A 7,031-nucleotide genomic window follows, 5' to 3' on the forward strand; every position below is an offset into this window, starting at 1 on the left:
GGTTAAGTTGGGTTAAAGTTAGCTTTTGTGTTCCTTCATGTTGTCTGGTGTTAAGTGAACCTACCTAGTTATGGTAAAATGCCGACCGGTAGTTCTTGTGTGTTTTATTAAGCGTATTTTTTTACTTGGAGCAATCGTATTTCCTGAACATTCGCCCCCAATAGCTTAGTTCACCTGAAGATTAACCACCCTAACGCTACCTGGAAGGGGGGGGGGGTAGAATAGGTTAGGTTAATGTTTGGTTGGTTAGTCTCAAGGTGAAAGTAATTTAAGGGTGAATCTTCAGGTAATCCTGGCAACCAGTTAGATTAGGTCAGGTTGGATTATTTTAGGTTAGGTTATGATAGCATTAGGGTGATTTATTTCCAAGTAAAAATAAGCTGTAGTGAATCTTCAAGTGGAAATAAACTGGGAGTGAGTGAATCTTCAAGCGAACTTCTCAACCGGTTAGGTATATTTTTACATCACACACCAACAAGAAATATCTATCATGCAAACCTTTATCTATCTGGAGCATTATTTCTTTGTCTCAACCCCATTTTTTTAACTCGTTTTAATATTTCTGGAGCAACTTTCTGAGGGAGTTGTGACATGTCAGAAAGATCACCCTAAAGTTGAACTAGTGTCGCGCTTCCTCCTGTAAGACCACTGACACCTGCTACTGGAGGGTGAGGAGGAAGAGGTGGTGGTGGATTTGTTATGATGAGAGGAGGAAGTGGATTTGTGATGATACGAGGAGGAGGAGGAAGAGAAATGATGATGATTGTGAGGAAGAGAAAGATTTTATGATGAAAGAGGATTTGTGAAGGAAGGAGGGAAAGGGGAAAAAAGAGATGGGAGGGAGAGAGAAGGAACGGAGGGGGATAGAGAAAGTTTACCATACTATGTCCTGTATGACCTCTCTCTCTCCCTCCCTCTCCCCTTTGTATCGTTTTCTTTGTTTTTTCCCTTTCAACATCGTATATATGATTCACGACTTAACTATGGAACCGGAAATAAAATGCTCATGGAAGTGTTATTTTCGCTTCGAGTTTATCGTTAAACGCGTCAGTCATTTCAAAAGACATCCGTTTACCATTACCTGTACTCGCGCTAATTAGTGGTAATCGGTAGTAGTGAATTATTAATCACTTGGTCACAATGAATTAACCTCTTGAGTATGATGATTTATTCTCTTGTGTGATAATGTTATCCCTTGAGTACAATGACGTAACCCCTTGAGCCCGATGACTTAGCTCCCTGTGTACATTACCATCGTACTCGAGCTATGACGCTTTACAGTTGTCTTGTTGGTGTCATCTGAAGCCCTCTTCACCGGTGTCACATGAGGGTCACCTGTGTCACATGAGGGTCACCTGTGTCATATGAGAGTCACCTATCCACCACGTATTGATGAATTACCTATCTTGTGCAATTTTCTTTTGTTACAAATTTTATGACACTGATGATCACTAGTGACAAAATCTGTATCACATTAAACAAATTAATTAAAAAATATTCGAACATTTCACTAAGAAAAAATCATATTGCCCACCATAGTTTAGGATTGATCTAGGTTCGTACCTCCATCAGTTGTCACTGGGCTGGAGTGTTCGTGTACAGTGGCCTCAATTCTTCACCATGACAAAACTCATCAACACATTAAAATTATAAGGTACTTTGTATTGGAAGTGATGATGCCTTAGGTTAGGTTAGGGTAAGTGATTGTAAGTTTCCCAATTGTTCAGTTCTTTACTTTAACTTTTTGCTACTCTTTAGTTTAGTAGCAGGTTAAGCGGTCGTTCATTTCTCCGTTGTGCAAGTACTGGATGTGTGCAGGTTGTTGACTGCACGTGAATATATTCCAGTGTTTGTCAGGTTTGGTCTAAAAAGAGTAGACACTTGGTGGTAAAATGATTCCACGAGTTGTCAACCTTTATCTTGAAGAAATAATCTGTGCTGGTGGCGTCTGTAGGGCGTGACTCCAGGGGGCGGGAATATGTTTAATTGATATCAGGTATTTCAGTTTGTGGATGTCATGAAGTTAGGAAGGTATTTTTCCTCAGTAGTTGTCCCTTGAATAATTATACTTCCTTTCTAAACACTAAATCAGTTTATGGACAGTGTTTTCCCATCTGTAAATTATACATTTTCACCGTTAAAAAAAATATGTGCCTCAGTTTGTTGTATACACAAGTCCTCTTTCTCATCAACTGTCCCGTATTTTTTTCAGAGTGGGGGTGTTGACCCCCTTCCCCCTCCCCGCCGGTCCGCTACTGCTAGTGGTCCCGAACTCACCTTCCAGGTGTTATCATCTTACTGCCTCACCACACCCATCTAATATTCCTGGTAACTCTGTCTTTCCTCAACTAACCCACTGATACACATTGTACCAAGGAATATCATTTATCTCCTTACTACCTTTCTGCCGGGTGTGTACTGTGTAGATCTTTTCCCGGCCCATAGGGTAAAACTGATCCATCACTCATACGGCGCTGCCAGCCTCCCGCCTAGTGTAATTTTCTCCCTGCCCGCACAAAAATTCTATCCCTCCAGTGGCCGAGTGAAGGATCAGTTTTATTAACACCCGCACGGTGAGATGGTTAGTTGTAGCTGCCCAAATGTGTTTATCACTTGGGTAAAATAATCTTTGAGTGTACACATTACTGGCGGGTTGATTGGTTGGTAACCACCTCTCTGGGTGACTTAACTGATGGACAGGCCGCCTCGTCAAATGCTCTCTGAATGTCCCACATACCTGACTCAATAAACGGTCTCAGCGGCGCATATGACAAAATGTTCTGTTAGTGGCCTTCGTGACTCTTAAATTTTCTGATTGGCTCTCATGGCTCATAAAATGCTCTCTGGGTGGCTAGCGTGGCCAAGAAATGAAACGCGCGCTGAGTGGCCCATGAACCCCATCATATTAAACATGAAATATAGATAGATAAATCAATAAATACAGTAAATCACTAAAGAGTACATGTTGGAGGTGGTGGCTGGTATATGATGGATGTGACGAGGGTGATGACCTATTGGTGGTGTCGGAAGCCCAGGCAGGTCGTGGGAGAAAGCTGCAGGCTGGACCACGCGTCTCCTCCTCCCCCCTCCCCGACACCCAGCTGTTGAGAGGGTGATGGTTAAACTCTTCTTAATATCTTTAGGCAGAAACAACCCCGGGCGGTGTTTTTTAGAGAGGGTAAGGCTCTCCAGGTAATGATGTGATGTCTTCTTTGCGGCGGAGAAAGAGACAGACAGGGTTTTCTCCCATGAATGAGGTTATAATTCTTCGTCTATAAATTATTTTCCTTCTCCAAGTTCAATTTCATGAGAATAGAAAAATAACGAGACCGTAAAAACTCCATCTGTGTGTAAGAGGTACATGTTTCCTGTTATATCCTCACTACTACTACGACCACCACTACTACTACTACTACTACTTTTTTTTTTTTTTTTTTTATAAAGAAACGTGGCCTCCATCCTCCCCCAATAGCCACACCTTCGCCGCCATTTATTTACCTTAATATTAAATATCCTAATACATAAGAAGCTATCCTAACTGTGTTAGATTAGTTGAGCCGCAGATCTATGCGGCATTCAGTGACTGTAGCCTCATAGTCAATATCTGCAGCAGTTGTCGGAGTAGGGACAGAAGCTCTCGTTCCCCTGAGGCAGAGCAAAGCCGACCGAAGGAGAGAGAAGGACAGTCGGCATCTCATCCAGGCTGTAACATAACTTCTGGGCTGCTGCTTCTGTTCGGAGATCAACTCCGCGAGTCTGGCGTAGAAACATCTTGCACTTGGGCCCATCCCACCAGAGGTTGTGAACACTAGAGGAGTGAAGCTGCCTTGATCAACATTTTGAATTCTCTCCCCATATGCCCGTCTCTTGTCGTTCTCGTTCCTCCTATGTGCAGCATCGAGAGCTAGGTTACGGTGACAAGCGGCCATGGGATCAAAAATCCTGATGTCGAAGAAAGCTCGCTGTCCCCGCGTCCAGAATCCTCGAGCACTGACGTCCACACGGGCTTCGTTAGATGTGTTTGAAGTCCTGTGTTGGAAGATCTCGCCATCCAGTGGAAGGAGGGTCGGTTCTACCATGACGTCCCGGCAGATTTCCTTCAACATATTTGCTGTGAGGTCCCTTACCTCGTCATGCCTCATGCATATGAAGCCCCCCTTCTTGCAGACCATGGCGTGATCGCCATCATAGGAAGAGCCACACACGCATTGGGAGGGCAAACCATCTACTGGCCAACCGTACTACTACTACTACTACTACTACTACTACTAATAATAATAATAATAATAATAATAATAATAATAATAATAATAATATAAATAATAATAATAATAATAATAATAATAATAATAATAATAATAATAATAATAATAATAATAATAATAATACGCCCATAATAACAATGACAGCAGATGCACTATTACATCAGTATTACTAATACAGTATTCCTATGATAATTTAATAAGTGGGAAAAAATTTTATTTCTAAATTGTTTGCGTCATTCAGTTCCTTAAATGGCTGCCGCATGAATGTATTTTATCAGTAAGTCATGAGTACAACTTTGGTCATCCTGTTCATTACGTAAACCTCGCTGAACTTTTGCCTATTATTTTCTTATCCATTTTTCTTGTCATCTTACTTTCGTTCTTTGCTCCTTTGCTCCAGTTATGCTTCTGGTGTCGATGGCCCCAAGATATGCTTTGGCAATAAGATCTTCTTAAAAGGTAATTCATTGGTGGACTGAAGTTTTGCCTTGTCAGTCAGGTTCAGTAGAATAATAATTTACTGTTGACTCGGCGTCTCTCAAATCTCATGAATTATTGGTTCTTTCGTGGTGATGATTTCTGTTGGTGATACATTGTTGAAGTGTTTACCTTTCACCTCTGCGACCCGAATTCGATTCCTACCTGAGTTGAACGAATAAAAAGGTGTTGCCCAGTGTGCCACTGCCTGATACGGAGGTCTCTTCCGGGTACTGCTGCTTCTTCCTGTGTAATAGGATTGATTATTATTATTATTATTATTATTATTATTATTATTATTATTATTATTATTGCCATAACTGTGGAACATGATATTGTTTTCTGTCCTGACTGTGTGTCTGTCCCCTAAATAACTCGAAAACGGGTTTGCTGATTTGCTTCAAACTTGGTAGGTGTGATCAACGTATGACACGGTTCACATGATGCAAATCGTACCAAAATGAACCTAGTGTTGCCACGGTAAAAGTTGGAGTAATAATAGCGGAGGGGCATTACGGGGGTCTAAAAAAGGAGGGTATGAGGCAGTCTCTAGCTGTTAGTACGTTAACTTACAGCAAGAGCGTCACTAGTTCGATATCTACCCTCTCATGGTAACTGTTCACGGACAGTTTTCATAATAGTGGTAGCAGCCGTAGTAGTGAGATTAGTAGTAGTAGTAGTATTTATTAGTAATGGTAATAGTAATATCATTATATCATAATTCATATATAAAAGGTCGCACTGTATCTCCAGACGATTACTCTATGCCAGACACCAAGACATACGCTGGTGTTGACTGCAAAACACTCAAGTTTTTATTCGCATTGCTCTCTAGAAAATCATATAACCTTTGAATAAGTTTCACTGCCTTTCTTACACCCTGTAGCCGTTCCGTTCAGCAAGTATACACCATTCTTTCACCTTGTCCCCTGATATTGTCAAGTATAGTAGTATAGTATAACTTCTTGAGTAGCCTACCATAACTTGAGCAACTGAGTACGATCAATTAACTCTTTTATGAGGTACAGTTTTGGCCAAGGGTGGACATAGGTTACTGTTCTTCGTTAAAAAACGAACCTGGACACCAGGTACCCCAGCTACTAATAATTTGAAAGTCCGTTCGTTAAAGATAATCATAATACAGTTATCAATAATTAATTAATAACCAGTTTTTATGTAATGCTAATATTTTAAAGTATTAAATATATTTTTTAGCATAAACTAACATTTAAAAATAGATATCTTGTAAGGTTTAATTTCAGACCAGACTTAGTTAAAACAAAAGTTTTATCCGTAACTATATAATTATACTGAAGTATTTTTACCTTCTAGTCAATGCATGTAATGTACAGTGTCGGTATTAAAATTATTTACTGGAGAGCTTTGCCTTTTGGTTATTTCATTTCTGGTATGCCGAAAATAGCCCCATTTCTTTTATTTGTTTTATTTTTTATGTTTCATGGGAACCACCAAATATTGGGACTAGAGTTGATCTTTAACCCTAGAAAGCATTTTTTTTAAGTTAGCACAACAGCCTAATTACAAAAGATCAACGAAATCAAATCACTAAGTGAAATAATTATAAGTATAACAAACTAAAATCGCTAAGTACAATAACTTGATTACTGTTATAGGACTGAATTTATATAAATAACGATAACTTAACAGTTAACAGGTAGATGCCGGTAAGTATACCTCGCTGAGCACGAAAAGTCAACACCTTAAATACAACAATCAACACACCCCAAAGACGATATGTTAACCACACACTAAAGTAAACACTGAGCACGAGAGCAAATAATCGCAGCAAGATGTAAGACGTCAACACGGCGGCGACTGCTGGTGGAAGTCATTGTTTGTGTTGACACAGTGATGAGTCCAGTACCTGCTGCCCTACAACCACAGGCACCACGTAATTAATGCTCTTCATGGCTGTGATGCAAGTATAACGCGGTAACTCTCTCAAATGACTTCTTTCCCACCACGATTCGTTCATTTGCCGGCAAATACTTTTTCCGTCGAATACGTTTTTCCCGCAAACATTTCTTTCCCTCACACAAGACCGTGGAAGATTGTGTTGGGGTGATTCCTTCATCCACAAGCAGAAAACATTGTGGCAGAAAAATTGGAGAGTAAACAGTGACTGATGGCGTGGTAGTTAGTGTATATCAGGTTAGGTTACCAGTGCTGGCGGGGAACCAGAGCGGTCACTAGTAAAAGTGAAAGTTGGTAGCTCTGGTTTGGAGAGCCAGTCGTACATCCGTCCGTACGTCCAGTCGACTACTGCGG

This window comes from Homarus americanus, unplaced genomic scaffold (assembly GCF_018991925.1).
Source record: "Homarus americanus isolate GMGI-L3 unplaced genomic scaffold, GMGI_Hamer_2.0 scaffold48406, whole genome shotgun sequence".
Lineage (NCBI taxonomy): Eukaryota > Metazoa > Arthropoda > Malacostraca > Decapoda > Nephropidae > Homarus > Homarus americanus.